Consider the following 18674-nt stretch of genomic DNA (forward strand, 5'->3'; position numbering starts at 1 on the left):
GAAAGTGTGGCCATAAATGTGATTGATGAGACAAGGGCTTCCTATCAAACCTTAATTGGCGATAAGAGGGCAACTTGACTGAGCAAGCGGCTGGGTTTAGCTGAAGGCTACTGTGGTAGGATGGTGGTCAGAAAAACAACACAAATACTTCTGTTAAACATAAAATTGATAAACGGACAAGCCAAAGGGCTTAAAATGTGCTTTGTATAATTCAAAATTTAAACATCGTGAACACCAGCATGTGGGGGTATAGCTCAATGGTAGAGCATTTGACTGCAGATCAAGAGGTCTCTGGTTCAAATCCAGATGCCCCCTAAAGCAGTGTCTTGCTTAGTACTGATTAACGCAACCAATATGCAAATACTACTACTTTTGGTTGCTCCCGTTAGGGGTTGCCACAGCGAATCGTCCATTTCTTCCTGTCTTCTGTGTCTTCCTCTGTCACACCAGCCACCTGCATGTCTTCCCTCACCACATCCATAAACCTCCTCTTTGGCCTTCTTCTTTTCCTTTCCTGGCAGCTCCATATTCAGTATTCTTCTCCCAATATACCCAGCATCTCTCCTCCACACATGTCCAAGCCATCTCAATTTTGCCTCTCTTGCTTTGTCTCCAACCCATCCAACCTGAGCGGTCCCTCTAATATAATCGTTCCTAATCCTGTCCTTCTTTGTTACTCCCAGTGAAAATCTTAGCATCTTCAACTCTGCCACCTCCAGCTCCGCCTCCTGTCTTTTCATCAGTGCCACTGTCTCCAAACCATATAACATAGCTGGTCTCACAACCATCTTGTAAACCTTCCCTTTAACTCTTGCTGGTACCCTTCTGTTGCAAATCACTCCTGACATTCTTCTCCACCCACTTCACCCTGCCTGCACTCTCTTCCTCACCTCTCTACTGCACTCCCCGTTACTTTGGACAGTTGACCCCAAGTATTTAAACTCAAATGCCTTTGTCACCTCCACTCCTTGCATCCTGACCATTCCACTGTCCTCCCTCTCATTCACGCATAGGTATTCTGTCTTGCTCCTACTGACTTTCATTCTTCCTGTCTCCAGTGCATACCTCCACCTCTCCAGGCTCTCCTCAACGTGCACCCTACTCTCGCTACAGATCACAATGTCATCCGCGAACATCATCGTCCATGGAGACTCCTGCCTGATCGCAAACCTGTCCATCACCATTGCAAACAAGAAAGGGCTCAGAGCCAATCCTTGATGTAATCCCACCTCTACCTTGAACCAATCTGTCATTCCAACCGCACACCTCACCATTGTCACACTTCCCTCATACATATCCTGCACCACTCCTACATACTTCTCTGCAACTCCTGACTTCCTCATACAATACCACACCTCCTCTCTTGGCACCCTGTTGTATGCTTTCTCTAAATCTACAAAGACACAATGCAACTCTTTCTGACCTTCTCTATACTTCTCAATCAACATTCTCTAAGCAAACATCGCATCTGTGGTGCTCTTTCGTGGCATGAAACCATACTGCTGCTCGCTAATCATCACCTCTCCTCTTAACCTAGCTTCTATTACTCTTTCCCATATATTCATGCTGTGGCTGATCAACTTTATACCTCTGTAGTTGCTACAGTTCTGCACATCGCCCTTGTTCTTGAAAATCGGTACCAGTATGCCCCCCCCCCCACCCAGGCATCCTCTTACTTTCCAAGATTGTGTTAAACAATCTAGTTAAAAACTCCACTGCCATCTCTCCTAAACATCTCCATGCCTCCACAGGTATTTCATCAGGACCAACTGCCTTTCCACTCTTCATCCTCTTCATAGCTACTGAACTTCCTGATTCACTATCCCCACATCATCCAACCTTCTCTCTCTCTCATTTTCTTCATTCATCAGCCCCTCAAAGTACTCCTTCCAGCTTCCTAGCATACTCTCCTCGCTTGTCAGCTCATTTCCATCTCTATCCTTGATCGCCCTAACTTGCTGCACACCCTTTGCAGTTCGGTCCCTCTGTCTAGCCAATAGGTACAAGTCCTTTTCTACTTCCTTAGTGTCTAACCTGTCATACAACTCACCATATGCCTTTTCCTTTGCCACCTCTCTCTTCGCTTTACGCTGCATCTCCTTGTACTCCTGTCTGCTTTCTTCATTTCTCTGACTATCCCACTTCTTTGCCAGTCTTTTCCTCTGAATACTTTGCTGTACTTCTTCATTCCACCACCAAGTCTCCTTGTCTTCCTTCCTCTGTCCTGATGACACACTAAGTACCTTCCTAGCTGTCTCCCTCACTATTTCTGCAGTGGTTGACCAGCCATCTGGCAACTCTTCACTACCACCAAGTGCCTGTCTTAACTCCTGCCTGAACTCCCCATAACAGTCTTCCTTCTTCAGCTTCCACCATTTGATCTTCGGCTGCGTCTTCACTGCTTCCTCATCTTGGTCTCGAGAGTCATACTACAGACCACCATCTGATGCTGTCTAGCTACGTTCTCCCCTGTCACCACCTTGCAGTCTCCAATCCCTTTTAGAGCGCCTTCTACATAACCAATATGCAAATACGTGCTGTAAATCAGAGTTGTAAAAACCAGGTCCAGAAAGTAAATGTCCAAACCGTGTATTTGCGCCAACCATGTTACTAAACCAGCTGATTTCATTAGCTAGTTTTCCCTACCTAGTTGAGGAGTGGTGTTGACTAGAATCTGCTGGTGTAACGCATGAGTGGAGCAAATACATGGTTTGGACTTTTACTTTCTGGACCTGGTTTTTACAACTCTGCTGTAAATATATGCATACACTAAGGCTAATCTAAATTTCATAACATTTGTCCCATTCCATTAAGCATTTCTGGAGTTTTTCTGGATTTGAGCTCATGTCAGTGTCTGAACAGAGCTGAGATGAACAGAATGCTATATGGAACATGGGGCATCCAGGTAGCATAGTGGTCTATTCCGCTGCCTACCAACATAGGCATTGCTGGTTTGAATACCCGTGTTACCTCCGGCTTGATCGGACTCCACTGTCCTCCCTCTCATTCACGCATATGTATTCCGTCTTGCTCCTATATTTAGCAATCTTCTCCCAATATACCAAGTATCTCTCCTCCACCCAGGTCCAAGCTATCTAAATCTTGCCTCTGTTGCTTTTTCTCCAAACTGTCCAAAACTGAGCTGTCCCTCTAATATGCTCGTTCTTAATCCTGTCCTTCTTTGTCACTCCCAATGAAAATTCTTACATCTTCAACTCTGCCACCTCCAGCTCCGCCTCCCGTCTTTTCGTCAGTGCCACCATCTCCAAACCATACAACATAGCTGGTCTCACTACAATCTTGTAAACCTTCCTTTTACCTCTTGTTGGTACCCTTCTGTCACAACTCACTCCTGGCACTCTTCTCTACCCACTCCATCCTGCCTGCACTCTCTTCTTCACCTCTCTTCCACACTCCCTCTTAGTTTGATCAGTTGACGTCAAGTATTTAAACTCATCCACCTCAGTCACCTCTACTCCTTGCATCCTCACAATTCCGCTGTCCTCCCTCTCATACACGTATATGTGTTCCATTTTGTTCCGACTAACTTTCATTCCTCTTCTCTCCAGTGCATATGTCCACCTCTACAGGCTCTCGTCAACCTGCTCCCTAATCTCGCTGCAGATCAAAATGTCATCTGCTAACATCATAGTCAACGGTCAGGAAAACAGAAGAAATACTTCTGTTAAACATAAAATTGACTAACTGCCAGGTCAAAATGATTAAACTGTGCTTTATGTAAACAAAAAATTAAACATAGTGCAGCTTGTTGTATGGGGGTATAGCTCAGTGGTAGAGCATTTGACTGCAGATCAAGAGGTCTCTGGTTCAAATCCAGATGCCCCCTAGATCAGGGTCTGTGTTTTTCCTTTGGACTGATTACTGGAACCACATGTATACAACAAATATGTAAATACATACTGTAAATATAGACATATACTGAGGCTAATATAAATTTAATAACTTTTGTCCGCTTTCCATTAAAGTGACAAATTGGCCATTCCCGTCCACACCCGCACACATTTTGTGGATTCAAGCCCACACAATAGGGTTCCATTGATTTTATGTCTTGTCCCATTGCGCAGGGGAAACACGTTATTTTACTGTGTAGTATTAATAAAGAGATTACCTGATGGTAATTTACTACGACTATGATTACTACTATGACTTTTGGCTGCTCCTGTTAGGGGACACCACAGCAGATCATTCATTTCCATCTCTTCCTGTGCTCTGCATCTTCCTCTGTCACGCCAGCCACCTGCATGCCCTCCCTCAACACATCCATAAACCTCTTTGGCCTTCCTCTTTTCCTCTCCCCTGACAGCTCCATATTTAGCATCCTCCTCCCAATATACCCAGCATATCTCCTCTGCTCATGTCCAACCCATCTCAATCTTGTCTCTCTTGCTTTGTCTCCAAACCGTCCAACCTGAGCTGTCCCTCTAATAGACTCGGAATCCTGTCCTTCTTCATCACTCCCAGTGAAAATCTTATCATCTTCAACTCTGCCACCTCCAGCTCCGCCTCCTGACTTTTCATCTGTGCCACCATCTCCAAACCATATAACATAGCTGGTCTCACTACATCTTGTAAACCTTCCCTTTAACTCTTGCTGGTACCCTTCTGTCGCAAATCACTACTGACACTCTTCTCCACCTACTCCACCCTGCCTGCACTCTCTTAGTCACCACTTTTTCACAATTCCTGTTAGTTTTAACATTTGAACCTAAGTATTTAAACTCATATGCCTACGTCTCCTCTACTTCTTACATCATCACCTTTCTACTGTCCTCCCTCTCCTTCACGCATATGTATTCCATCTTGCTCCTACTGACTTTCATTCCTCTTCTCTCCAGTGCATACCTCCAACTCTCCAGGGTCTCCTTAACCAGCTCCCTACTCTCACTGCAGATCACAATGTCATCCGCAAACATCATAGTCAACGGTCAAAAAAGCAACATACATACTTCTGTTAAACAGAAAATTAACGGACAAGCCACAGTGCTTACAATGTGCTTTGTGTAATTCAAAGTGTAAACATAGTGAGCCCTTGCCTATGGGGGTATAGCTCAGTGGTAGAGCATTTGACTGCAGATCAAGAGGCCTCTGGTTCCAATCCAGATACCCCCTGTATCACATCAGTGTCTGTACAGTGCTGAGATAGATGGAATAGTGTATGAAACACTAAGGCAAAACCCTGAATGGGACATTTTCTTAATTCTGCTTGCTCTGGGTATCTGACCGCTCCTGAAACGTGTGTCCACTCCTGTCCCCCCGGCAAACATTCTGACCATTCATGCCTGCACAATAGAATTCTATATTGATTTTGTGTATTCTCCTTTCCAGCAGGGAAAACCCATTATTTTGCTGTGTAGTTTTAATAAAGAGATTACCTGTCGGCAGTAATGTAGCAAAATTACATTCCAATGCATAATTACATTCACACTAGTGCAATAACTGCAGTTATTCTAGTGCAATAAGTAAACCTATTCTTGGGCAAAATTACATTGTATTTTTTACTTATTATTTTAGAACTTGTGTTGTTGGCTGTGGTTGTTTATTTTTCTAATGTTTTATTTTGCTTTGTTTCCCTGTGTCTTTCAATGGGGTGGGTGGGCATACACTTTGAGAAAAGCTGCTCTAATATAATCGTTCCTAATCTTGTCCTTCTTCGTCACTCCCAATGAAAATCCCAACATCTGCAACTCTGCCACCTCCTGTCTTTTTGTCAGTGTCACAATCGTCAAACCATACAACATAGCTCGTCTCACTACAATCTTGTAAACCTTCCCTTTAACTCTTGCTGGTACCCTGGCAGCTGGCCAGTACAGGGTGCTGGGGCGCCGGCCCCTTCAAATATCAAGAGATGAACATCTACTTAAATATGTTAAATATATTTTAGTTGTATAATACAAATAATTATGAAATAAAAGTGTTTTTCAGTCCATGAGCGCCTGTCAGCAGCCATTAAGTATTGGTTCCAAATGGTATTTGGTTGATTTCTGTCTGAATACATATACTTCCTGGGTGAGGGGCACTGGCCAAATAATACCGTATGTAAGCCCTCAAACTTTTGGTGAGCAGGTGACCTGAGGCTGCTGTCTAATTGGTTTCTTCAGATTTTCCATGGGGCACAGTTCTGTGCACCCCAGACACTCCCACTTTTATTGGGGCAGCGAATTAGTATTGTTTTAATGTTTTTTTAATCTAATGTGATTCGACAGTTCTCGTGGCTGTCAATCATGTTCAGACACACCATGACGCCTTGTCTCGACTGTCAGTCATCCACCATCTAAGAACCCTGATAAAATCTAAAGGCTACACTGTCCTTCTTAATAACTATGTGACTGTGTGGACATTAAAGCAGCTGTCATGTCTGCTGCGCCAAGGTAAATTGCGCCCCCCCCCCAATTTTTTAGCACCAGCTGCCACTGCTACAACTCACTCCCGGCACGCTTCTTCACCCACTCCATCCTGCCTGCACTCTCTTCTACACATCTCTTCCACAATCCCTTTTAGTCTGATCAGTTGACCCCAAGTATTTCAACTCATCCACCTTCATCACCTCTACTCTTTGCATCCTCACCATTCCGCTGTCCTCCCTCTCATTCATGCATATGTATTCCATTTTGCTCCAACTAACTTTCATTCCTCTTCATTCCAGTGCATATCTCAACCACTCCAGGCTCTCGTCAACCACTCCAGGCTCTCGTCAACCTGCTCCCTACTCTCGCTGCAGACCAAAATGTCATCTGCTAACATCATAGTCAATGGTAAAAAAAAGAAATACATCTGTTAAACATAAAATTGACTGACAAGCCAGTGTTTAAAATGTGCTTTATGTAAATAAAAATTTAAACATAGTGAGATTTGGTGTATGGGGGGTATAGCTCAGTGGTAGAGCATTTGACTGCAGATCAAGAGGTCTCTGGTTCAAATCCAGATGCCCCCTAAATAAGTATCTCCATTTTTCCTTTGGACTGATTAGTGCAACCATATGAACGCAACAAATATGCAAATACATACTGTAAATATACACATATAGGCAGACTAATTTAAATTTAATAACTTTTGTCCACTTTCCATTAAACATATCTGGAGTTCTTTTGGATTTGATCTCACATCAGTGTCTTTACGGAGCTGGGATGAACAGAATACTATATCAAACACTAAGGTAGAGCCATGTGCGGGAATGTTTTCTTAATCCGGCTCACACATATGATTTCTGATCATTCCCGCCAGCACCCGCAAACTTTCTGTCCATTCATGCCCCAACAATAGAGTTCCAATGATGTTGTGTCTTCTCCCATCCCGCAGGGGAAACATGTTATTTTACTGTGTAGTATTAATAAAGATATTACCTGATGGTAATTTACTACTACTACTACTACTAATGTAGCAGGAATGAAAATACCTGCATTTATTTGTGAAAGTAGAGTAGTAATGAATTCGCCAAAATATTACATTTATATTCCCAAGGGAATAACATTTGTGAAATTTCTTATTTGTTTGTGTTACGTTACAATGATGCCCCCATCTGGTATTATCTGGCTATTACTGGTTGGTTCGAGTTGGCTGTCTTTGTGACGATTGTGGCGAAGACGGTATGTCAAAATATGAGCTCTGCTTCTTTTTTGTGATATAACAGTCATAATCTGCTTACAAGTTTTATCTAACTGTAAAGTGCCTTATGAATGTACGTACACATTGCGTGGAGATCAGACAGTTGTGAATGTTTATGTTGCTAATTTTTATTGAATTATATTGATGCTGGTTGAACACGTTCTGAAATGCTAGCTAACGAGGTGCGTATGGCTGTCGCGACCATTCTAAACAAACTTCTGACTATTTTGTTTTCATATACAGGAGCTGGAGTATTGTTCATGTTGTAACAAACTTGACAAACTGTTGTTTCAATTCATTACCAAGTATGTTTATTGTGTATTTTCTGCCTTGTAATAAATTTTGTATTTTGTTCTTTGCATGCTAGCATGTTAGCTAGCAGACTGTCATAATTTAGAATGAGAAAACTGGTTCATGTGACGTGGGTTCATAGCTAGTATGTGTGTATCATTCAAACTTTATGATCACACTGGAGTAGTCCCTTTTTCTGTGACGATTGTGGTGATGACGGAGCTGGAGTATTGTTCATGTTGTAACTAACTTGACCAACTGTTTTGATTTATTGCCAGACAATAATAAACGGGACATTTGCTGCCTGAATCCAACGTATCTGTGTGGATGTGGTTTCTGCTTTTGAGTCATGACCAGAAGGTTACACTACTACTACTAGTACTACTTTTGGCTGCTCCTGTTAGGGGTCACCACAGTGGATAATTTGTTTCCATCTCTTCCTGTCCTCTGCATCATCCTCTGTCACGCCAGCCACCCGTATGTCCTCCCTCACCACTTCCATAAACCTCTTTTCCTCTTCCCTGGCAGCTCCATATTTAGCATCCATGTCCCAATATACCCAGCATCTCTCCTCTGCTCATGTCCAACCCATCTCAATCTGGCCTCTCTTGCTTTGCCTCCAAACCGTTCAACTTGACCTATCCCTCTAATATACTCGTTCTTAATCTTGTCCTTCTTCGTCACTCCCAATAAAAAAATCTTATCATCTACAACTCCAGCTCCTGTCTTTTCGTCAATGCCAACGTCTCCAAACCATACAACATAGGTGGTCTCACTACCATCTTGTAATCCTCCCCTTTAACTCTTGCTGGTTTTAATAACTTTCAGCTCTTGCTGGTACCCTTCTGTCGCAAATACCCCGACACTCTTCTCCACCCACTCCACCCTGCCTGTACTCTCTTCTTCACCACTTTTTCACATGTCCCTTTGAACATTTTACCCTAAGTATTCAAATTCATATGCCTACGTCTCCTCTACTCCTTACATCCTCACCATTCCAATGTCCTCCCTCTCAATCACGCATATGTATTCCATCTTGTTCCTACTGAATTTCATTCCTCTTCTCTCCAGTGCATACCTCCAACTCTCCAGGGTCTACAGAGCACAATGTCATCCGCAAACATCATAGTCAATGGTCAAAAAAGCAACATAATTACTTCTTTTAAACAGAAAATTGATTAACGGAAAAGCCAAAGTGCTTACAATGTGCTTTGTGTAATTCAAAACAGAAACATAGTGAAACAAAGTATATGGGGGTATAGCTCAGTGGTAGAGCATTTGACTGCAGATCAAGAGGTCTCTAGTTCAAATCCAGATGCCCCCTATATCATATCACATCAATGTCTGTACAGAGCTGTGATGAACAAAATAGTCTATGAAACACTGAGGTAGAGCCCTGAATGGGACATTTTCCTAATGCTGCTTGCTCTGGATATATGACTGCTCCTGCAATGTGTGTGCCCACACCCGCAAACATTCTGACCATTCACGCCTGCACAATAGACTTCTATTGATTTTGTGTATTCTCCTTTCCAGCAGGTAAAACACATTATTATACTTTGTAGTTTTAATAAAGAGATTACCTGTTGGCATTAACGTAGCAAATTTACATTCTAATGCAAAATTACATTCACACTAGTGCATTAATTGCAGTTATTCTAGTGCAATAAGTACACATATCCTAGGGCAAAACTTCATTGTATTTTTTACTTTACTTATTATTTTAGAACATGTGTTTTTGGCTGTGGTTGTTTATTTTGCAAATGTCTGTTTATTTTGTTTTGTTTCTGTCTTTCAACGCACTTGGGGGTGCCATACACTTTGAGAAACGCTGCTCTAAAATACTTGTTCCTAATCCTGTCCTTCTTACATTACATTACATTAATTTAGCCGATGCCTTTATCCAAACCGACTTACAATAAGTGCATTTAACGTAGGAAATCAGGAGAACCACTTGTCATCAGAGGTCGTAAGTGCATCTTTTCTCTAAACAAGCATCTAAGAGCAAAAACCAGTGTTAAAGTAAAAGCGCAGAAAAGAGATTTTTTTTAAAATGAGTGAATACAATAAGTGCTAAGAGCAAGTAACAGGGTAGTAGTTCTTGAAGAGGTGAGTTTTCAACCTGCGCCGAAAGATGGGCAGCGACTCCGCTGTCCTGACATCAGTGGGGAGTTAATTCCACCACTGTGGGGCCAGGACAGAAAAGAGAAGTGACTGGGTTGATTGGCAGCAGGGCCTCCGAGCGACAGGGCAACGAGGCGTCCCAAGGCAGCAGAGCGAAGTGGTCGGGCGGGGGAGTAGGGCTTGACCATGGCCTGGAGATAGGAAGGAGCTGTTCCATTCACTGCCCTGTAGGCTAACACCAGAGTCTTAAACTGGATGCGAGCAGCTACTAGGAGCCAGTGTAGGGACATGAGAAGGGGACTTGTGTGGGAGAACATAGGGCGGTTGAACATCAGACGAGCTGCAGGTTTCTGAACAAGCTCCAGAGGTCTGATGGCTGATGCTGGGGCATCAGCAAGGAGGGAGTTGCCGTAGTCCAGCCGGGAGATGACCACAGCCTGGATGAGCATCAGTGCCATCTCATCGGTGAGGAATGGGCGTCACTCCCACTGAAAATCCTAACATCTGCAACTCTGCCGACTCCTGTCTTTTCGTCACTGCCACCATCTCCAAACAATACAACAAGGCTGGTCTCAATACAATCTTGTAAACCTTCCCTTTAACTCTTGCTGGTACCTTTCTGTCACAACTGACTCCTGGGACTCTTCTCCACCCACTCCATCCTGCCTGCACCCTCTTCTTCACCTCTCTTTCTCACTCCCTGTTAGTTTGATCAGTTGACCCCAAGTATTTAAGCTCATCCACCTTTGTCACCTCTACTCGTTGCATCTTCACCATTCCACAGTCCTCCGTTCACCCATATGCATTCCATCTTGCTCCTACTAAGTTTAGTTTCTCTTCACTCCAGTGCATATCTCCTCCACCTCTCCAGGCTCCCCTCAACCTGCTCCCTACTCTCGCTGTAGATCAAAAAGTCCTCAGTGAATATCATAGTCAAAAGTCAGAAAAACAACAGAAAAACTCTATTAAACATAAAATTGACTGACAAGCCAAAATACTAAAAATGTGCTTTATGTAAATAAAAACGTAAACAAAGTTAAACCTACTTTATGGAGGTATAGCTCAGTGGTAGAGCATTTGACTACAGATCTAGAGGTCTCTGGTTCAAATCCAGATGCCCTCTAAACGAGCGTCTCTGTTTTTCCTTCAGACTAATTACTGCAAACACATCAATGCGACAAATATGCAAATACATACTGTAAATATGCACGTATACTAAGGGTAATATAAACTTCAGAACTTTTGTCCACTTTCCATTAAACATATCTGGAGTTCTTTTGGATTTGAGCTCACATCAGTGTCTGTACAGAGCTGAGATGAACAGAACGCTATATGAAAAACTAAAGTAGAGCCCCGTGCTGGACTGTTTCCTTAATCCTGCTCGCTCTGGATTTCTGACCATTCCTGCCCGCACCCGGAAACATTCTGTTCATTCATGTCCGCACAATAGTGTTCCAGTGATTTTGTGTCTTCTCCCAACCCACAGGGGAAAAACGTTATTTTACTGTGCAGTATTAATAAAGGGATTACCTGATGCTACTACTACTTTTGATTGCTCCTGTTAGGGGTTGCCAAGCGCTTGGATTTCTAAACGATGGGGCCCATACATTGGTGCACAAAAAAGAAAAGAAAAACAAAACAATACAATGGAACAAACTCCCAATAGGAACACGTTGATAGTATTTAAATAGTCTCCTCTTACTCACGCGACCACGGAAACGATTCACGAGTCGTCCGCGGGCGGGTAGATGATCCAACAGGGCAGCGTTGATAATGAATGCCACAAGGTCCGTGCTGATCACTAAGGTCCGGCGCTAACTATCTAATTAGCTTCAGTGAAATCCTCTTGTCTCCAGTTTCCCTGCACAAACTACGGCCGGTGTTTATAGATGACTGTCCCCACGACAGTTCTGGCAAAACGTCCACGCTTGTTGGGGGACTATACGCTTTCACAAAGCTAGCTAAGAAAAATAACACGGTAGGCAAAATAGCTAACGTTAAGCTAACTGGCTGTAGGCTAGCCAACATCCACAGCAAACTGGGCAAGAATGAGTTGCGAAACGTCGAGATGCACAGAACTTGAAGCTCTTACAGTACAATACTTGCGCAAATCCTGAGAAGTATTTCATACAACAAAATATTACTCGTCTCGACACTGAACTCAACTCCTACCGACGAAACGATAACTGCGCAAACTCCTCTGCCGTGTTCCGGTACGCCCCCCCCACCAAGTCGTCTCCGATTGGCTTAGAGTACATCACGCGCTTAAAATGAAATTACACGTGTTTCGCTAAGCAGCATATCGAAGCTAACAAAAGAATCAAATACTTATGTCAAATGCACTACGCCACTTGCTTTACCCATACTGAAACATGCATAACCATGCAGACGAGAATAAATATCACATATCAATAAATAAATATCAATATAGATACACATATCAATATTCCCATATTTGGCAGGCCTCTACAACTACTTTTGGCTGCTCTTTTAGGGGTCGCCACAGCGGATCAGTCATTTCCATCACTTCTTGTCCTCTGCATCTTCTGCTGTCACGCCAGCCACCTGCATGTCTTCCCTCACCACTTCCACAAACCTCCTTTGTTCTTCCTCTTTCCTATCAGCTCCATATTCAGCATCCTTCTCCCAATATACCCATGTCCAACCCATCTCAATCTTGCCTGTCTTTCTTTGTCTCCAAACTGTCCAACCTGAGCTGTCCCTCTAATACAATCGTTCTTAATCCTGTCCTTCTTCATCCCTCCCAATGAAAATCTTATCGTCTACAGCTCTGCCACCTCCAGCTCCACCTCCTGTCTTTTCGTCAGTGCCACCGTTTCCAAACTATATACAATAGCTGATCTCGCTACCATCTTGTAAACCTTCCCTTTAACTCTTGCTGGTACCCTTCTGCCGCAAATCCCTCCTGACACTCTTCTCCACCCACTCTACCCTGCCTGTACACTCTTCTTCACCACTTTTTCACACATCCATTTGAATATTTAATCTTAAGTATTTAAATTCATATGCCTATGTCTCCTCTACTCCTTAAACCCTCACATTCCACTGTCCTCCCTCTCAATCACACATATGTATTCTGTCTTGTTCCTACTGACTTTCATTCCTCTTCTCTCCAGTGCATACTGCCACCTCTACAGGGTCTACAGGGCACAATGTCATCCGTAAATATCATAGTCAATGGTCAAAAAAGCAATATAAATACTTTTGTTAAACATAAAATTGATTAATGGATAAGCCGAAGTGCTTGCAATGTGCTTCGTGTAATTCAAAATGTAAACATAGTGAAACATGGTGTATGGGGGTATATAGAGCATTTGACTGCAGATCAAGAGGTCTCTGGTTCAAATCCAGATGCCCCCTATATCATATCACATCAATGTCCGTACAGAGGTGAGTTGAACAGAACAGTGTATGAAACACTACGGTAGAGTCCTGAATGGGACATTTTCCTAATTCTGCTTGCTCTGGATATACGACTGCTCCTGCAACGTGTGTCCACACCCGCAAACATTCTGACCATTCACGCCTGCACATAGACTTCTATTGATTTTGTGTAGTCCCCTTTCCAGCAGGTAAATCATTCAATTCAATTCAATTTATTGTCATTAAAAACAATGTGCAGGCACATGGTAAAAATGAAATGAGAGTTAAACATGAAATGAGGCATGTTAAAAATGAAAATGAAACTACAAAGTAAAATAACATGTAAAAAACATGTTATTTTACTTTGTAGTTTTAATAAAGAGATTACCTGTTGGCATTAACTTAGCAAAATTACATTCTAATGCATAATTACATTCACACTAGTGCAATAACTGCAGTTATTCTAGTGCAATAAGTACACATATTCTAAGGCAAAATTACACTGTATTTTTGTTATTTATTATTTTAGAACATGTGTTGTTGGCTGTGGTTGTTTATTTTGCTAATGTTTTATTTTGTTTTGTTTCCATATGTCTTTCAACACACTGGGGGTGGGGCTGGGGGGCATACACTTTGAGAAACACTGCTCTAATATATTCGTTCCTAATCCTGTCCTCCTTTGTCACTCCCACTGAGAATCCTAACATCTGCAACTCTGTCACCTCCTGTCTTTTTGTCAGTGCCACCATCTCCAAACCATACAACATAGCTGGTCTCACTACAATCTTGTAAACCTTCCCTTTAACTCTTGCTGGTACCCTTCTGTAACAAATCACTCCTGGCACTCTTCTCCACCCACTCCATCCTGCCTGCACTCTCTTCTTCACACTCCCTGTTACTTTGATCAGTTGACCCCAAGTATTTAAACTCATCCACCTTCGTCACCTCTACTCCTTGCATCCTCACCATTCCACTGTCCTCCCTCTCGTTCACGCATATGTATTCCATCTTGCACCTACTGACTTTCATTCCTCTTTGCTCCAGTGCATATCTCCACTTCTCCAGGCTCTCCTCAACCTGCTCCCTACTCTCGCTGTAGATCAAAATGTCATCCACGAACATTATATTCAACAGTCAGAAACACAACAGAAATTCTTCTGGTAAACAAAAAATTGACTAACTGACAAGCCAAAGTGCTTAAAATATGCTTTATGTAAATCAGAATCAGAATATTTTATTCATCCCCCCCCCCGAGCTGAAATTGGGGAAATAAAATAAGATTTTAACACAGTGAGACAATATTTATGGGGGCATAGCTCAGTAGTAGAGCATTTGACTGCAGATCAAGAGGTCTCTGATTCAAATCCAGATGCCCCCTAACAGTGTCTTCCCTTTTCTTTCGGACTGATTAGTGCAACCATATGAATCCAACAAATATGCAAACACATACTGTAAATATACACGTAAACTAAGGCTAATTTAAACTTCCTAACTTTTGACCACTTTCCATTAAACATATCTGGAGTCCTTTGGATTTGAGCTCACATCAGTGTCTGTGCAGAGCTGAGATGAACAGGATACTATATGAAACACTACGGTAGATCCCTGTGCTGGACTGTTTCCTTAATCCTGCTTGCTCTGGATTTTTGACCATTCCTGCTAACACCCGGAAATATTCTGTCCATTCATGCCCGTACAATAGCGTTCCAATGATTTTGTGTCTTCTCCCAACCCACAGGGGAAACATGTGATTTTACTGTGTAGTATCAATAATGAGATTACCTGACGGTAATGTACTACTACTACTAATACTACGACGACTATTACTTTTGGCTGCTCCTGTTAGGGGTCGCCACAGCGGATCATTCATTTCCATCTCTTCCTGTCCTCTGCGTCTTCCTCTGTCACGCCAGCCACCTGCATGTCCTCCCTCACCACATCCATAAACCTCCTCTTTGGCCTTCCTCTTTCCCTCTTCCCTGGCAGCGCCACATTCAGCATCCTTCTCCCATTAAACCCAGCATCTGTCCTCTGCTCATGTCCAACCCATCTCGATCTTTCCTCTCTTGCTTTGTCTCCAAACCGTTCAACCTGAGCTGTCTCTGTAATATAATCGTTCTTAATCCTGTCCTTCTTCGTCACTCCCAATGAAAATCTTATCATCTTCACCTCTGCCACCTCCTGCTCCGCCTCCTGTCTTTTCGTCAGTGCCACCATCTCCAAACCATACAACATTGCTGGTCTCAATGTAAATCTTCTGTTTAACTCTTCCTGGTACCCTTCTGTCACAAATCAGCCGTGATACTCTTTTCCACCCACTCCACCCTGTCTGCACTCTCTTCTTCATCTCTCTTTCACACTCCCCATTACTTTGAACATTTGATCCCATCCATGTGCCCCGTCTGGAGCTTTGTGCAGCCATGCTAGCAGTCGAAATATCCGACATGTTAGTCGATGAGCTATATATCAAAAATCACACAGTGAAGTTCCACATGGACAATAGAGTTGTGCTGGGCTATATTTACAACACCAACCGGAGGTTCCATGTGTACGTCACTAACAGTCACACGCATAGACTTGCCGTAGTTTGACTGTACTGAAAAAGCTTTGCAAGCACAGTTCTTTCTTCTCTGTTCATTTTCTCTGCCTAAACCCTAAAGAACACACTTGTAAGTAATCAGTGATATTTGATTTAAATATTTACTTTTTGTGTGATAGTTATATGGAAAAGTGGTTAGTTTGTGTGGTTATCTTGTCTATGGCTTTTCTAATGTTAACTTAGCATTTGTGTTAATCGTTAGCCAGCTGTAGTCACTAATTAATGGTAATCCCAGCACATGTTGATGAGCATTTGTGTTGTGTATAGTAATATTATGATAATGATTATGTGAACCACATAATCAATATAACTATAAATATATATATCTCGTTTTTTTCTGAAACCGTCAATGGTGTTGTGAGTGCTTGACTAATGAGGAGCGGAATATATATAATAATCCAGTTAGTCGTGTAAATTCTCTGCGAGATAGTACAAGCCCGTTTCATGCTATAAGCAATAATCAGCTGTCAAGCTATAAGCAATTTTGATTGCTAATAGCATAAAAAAAGACATACTGTCTCATAGAGAATTTACCTGACTAACTGGATTATTTTGCTCCTTATTTGTTGAGCACTTTCCCTACCGCTGACTGTTTCTTTTAACAGTTATATATAGCGTGCGTTTTTTTTTGGAAACCGTCAATGGTGTTGATAAAAGTGCTCAACAAATGAGCAGAATATTACGATAGACGTAGGAAAAAAAACTTTTAATACATAGTGTTATGTATGCACACATCGACAGTGCTGCATTTGATTTGGTGCTGTTCTATTGTGCTGGGATCGATTGGTGATGCCTGCGGGCTCTGGGTTGTTTGATCGGGTCTGCCTTTGATGCTGTGTCAGTCTAAATAAAGAATGCCACGGAGAGGTTGTGTCGAGCGACAGCGCTGTGTCCTGACGTGATTTCTAAATACAATATTGGCGACGAGGATGGCTGATATCTCTCTCCCACCACCTGCCCCCTTCCTGGCATTACCTGGCGAGCCTCCGGTACCATGGACTCGCTGGCTACATAGTTTTGAAAATTACATCATCGCCTCAGGGCTCGACGACGTGAGCCAGGCTAGGAAGACGGCTCTGTTGCTTCACTGCTTGGGAGCAGAGGGTCATCGTGTGCTCGGGACTCTGGGGAACGTCACAAGCTTTGCCGATGCTGTGGGACTTATGAGCACCCATTTCGCTGCTCCACAGAGTGCCCTCCTTCGGCGATTTATATTCCGTCAGCGACACCAACTGCCTGGTGAGTCTGTGCGGCAGTACGTAGCTAATTTGCGAGGGCTAGCTAGCTCATGCAAGTTTGGCGCGCTTCAGGACGAGATGGTTCGCGACCAGCTAATCGAACACACCAACAACGCAAAGGTGCGTGAGACTCTCCTGCTGGAAAAAGATGATCTGCTGCTGTCCAGAGCAATTACCATCGCACTACAGGTTGAGGGAGCAGCTGAGTATGCTGCTATGCTAAATACACAGCAAGTGGCTACCTCCAGTCAAGCTGCCAACGACTCCTCCCTCTACTCACGGCTGCCCCTCGGGACGCAACCCAGCCAGAGCGAGGCGGGCGCCGACTCCACTGGGGACGTCTTGCAACTGCAACGACGGCGTTCTCGGCCCCGCCCTCAACAGTCCTGTGGTAACTGTGGATCTCGGTCTCATGTTTCAAGGGCTCAGAACTGCCCTGCCCGTGGCCAGACATGCCGTAGCTGCGGTAAGCACAATCACTTTGCCAACGTCTGTCGATCTTCCCCGGCTGGGTCAGAGGGCCACACCCCCCAGTCTTCAACCGCCGTCATTCACAAGGTGAGCTCTGGGCCAGTGTCATTCAAATCATGCACAGTCAACATTAATGATGTGTGCATCCCCCTGCTGTTGGACACCGGTGCAAGTGTGTCTCTCCTGAATGTTGATACCTACAGTCAATTTTTCGGTTCACTGCCACTGTCCGCACCCTCAGCTGTCCTCTGTGGGTATGGTGACTCCAAAATCGATCTGGTTGGCTCTCTCCAACTGACTGTCCGCTATGGAACCAAGCTGGTGCCCAATGCAGTTTTTCATGTGGCACGCCGTGGGGCCAACCTGATGGGCCTGGACCTGTTCTCCGCTCTGGGGTTTTCCCTCTTAGATACAAGGGGGGCAGCAATCCTGACTGTCGCCACACCTTGGCAGCAGAAGTGGCCATCGCTGTTTATGGGGCTGGGCTGCCTCTCTGCCTTCACCCATCAACCTCTCCTCAACCCTGCTGTGAAATCTGTCATCCAACCACTGCGCCGCATCCCGTTGGCTCTCCGTGATGGGGTCTCCGCCGAGCTGCAACAACTGCTGGAAGCTGGCATCATTGAACCGGTGGACGCGTCACCTTGGGTCTCAAACCTCGTGGTGGCTAAGAAGAAGTCGGGGGGCCTGCGTGTCTGCGTCGATCTACGTGCAGTAAATAAGGCAGTGGTCCCTGATAAGTATCCACTGCCCACCTCAGAAGAACTCACTGCTCAGTTCTATGGCTCTGAGGTGTTCTCCAAGCTCGACCTCAGACAGGGGTACTTACAGGTGCCCCTCCACCCCAGCAGCCGAAACCTCACAGCCTTTGTGACACATGCAGGAGTGTTTCGCTACACCAGGATGCCTTTCGGTCTCAGCTCCGCCCCTAGCTGCTTCCAGAA

The 18674-nt window shown here is 43.8% G+C and overlaps 7 non-coding genes across 7 annotated transcripts; all 7 read left to right on the forward strand.

Annotated features, from left to right (window-relative positions):
• Window positions 1-243: 243 nt before the first annotated feature.
• Window positions 244-315, forward strand: trnac-gca (transfer RNA cysteine (anticodon GCA)). Its single transcript has one exon. It is a non-coding gene; the product is annotated as a tRNA-Cys (tRNA).
• A 3460-nt stretch (window positions 316-3775) lies between these two features.
• trnac-gca (transfer RNA cysteine (anticodon GCA)) lies at window positions 3776-3847 on the forward strand. Its single transcript has one exon. It is a non-coding gene; the product is annotated as a tRNA-Cys (tRNA).
• Window positions 3848-5058: 1211 nt separating this feature from the next.
• On the forward strand, window positions 5059-5130 carry trnac-gca (transfer RNA cysteine (anticodon GCA)). The gene has a single exon. It is a non-coding gene; the product is annotated as a tRNA-Cys (tRNA).
• Window positions 5131-6880: 1750 nt separating this feature from the next.
• trnac-gca (transfer RNA cysteine (anticodon GCA)) lies at window positions 6881-6952 on the forward strand. The gene has a single exon. It is a non-coding gene; the product is annotated as a tRNA-Cys (tRNA).
• A 2214-nt stretch (window positions 6953-9166) lies between these two features.
• Window positions 9167-9238, forward strand: trnac-gca (transfer RNA cysteine (anticodon GCA)). Its single transcript has one exon. It is a non-coding gene; the product is annotated as a tRNA-Cys (tRNA).
• A 1851-nt stretch (window positions 9239-11089) lies between these two features.
• On the forward strand, window positions 11090-11161 carry trnac-aca (transfer RNA cysteine (anticodon ACA)). Its single transcript has one exon. It is a non-coding gene; the product is annotated as a tRNA-Cys (tRNA).
• Window positions 11162-14728: 3567 nt separating this feature from the next.
• trnac-gca (transfer RNA cysteine (anticodon GCA)) lies at window positions 14729-14800 on the forward strand. Its single transcript has one exon. It is a non-coding gene; the product is annotated as a tRNA-Cys (tRNA).
• Window positions 14801-18674: the final 3874 nt, after the last annotated feature.

Source organism: Lampris incognitus, chromosome 2, assembly GCF_029633865.1.
Source record: "Lampris incognitus isolate fLamInc1 chromosome 2, fLamInc1.hap2, whole genome shotgun sequence".
Taxonomy (NCBI): domain Eukaryota; kingdom Metazoa; phylum Chordata; class Actinopteri; order Lampriformes; family Lampridae; genus Lampris; species Lampris incognitus.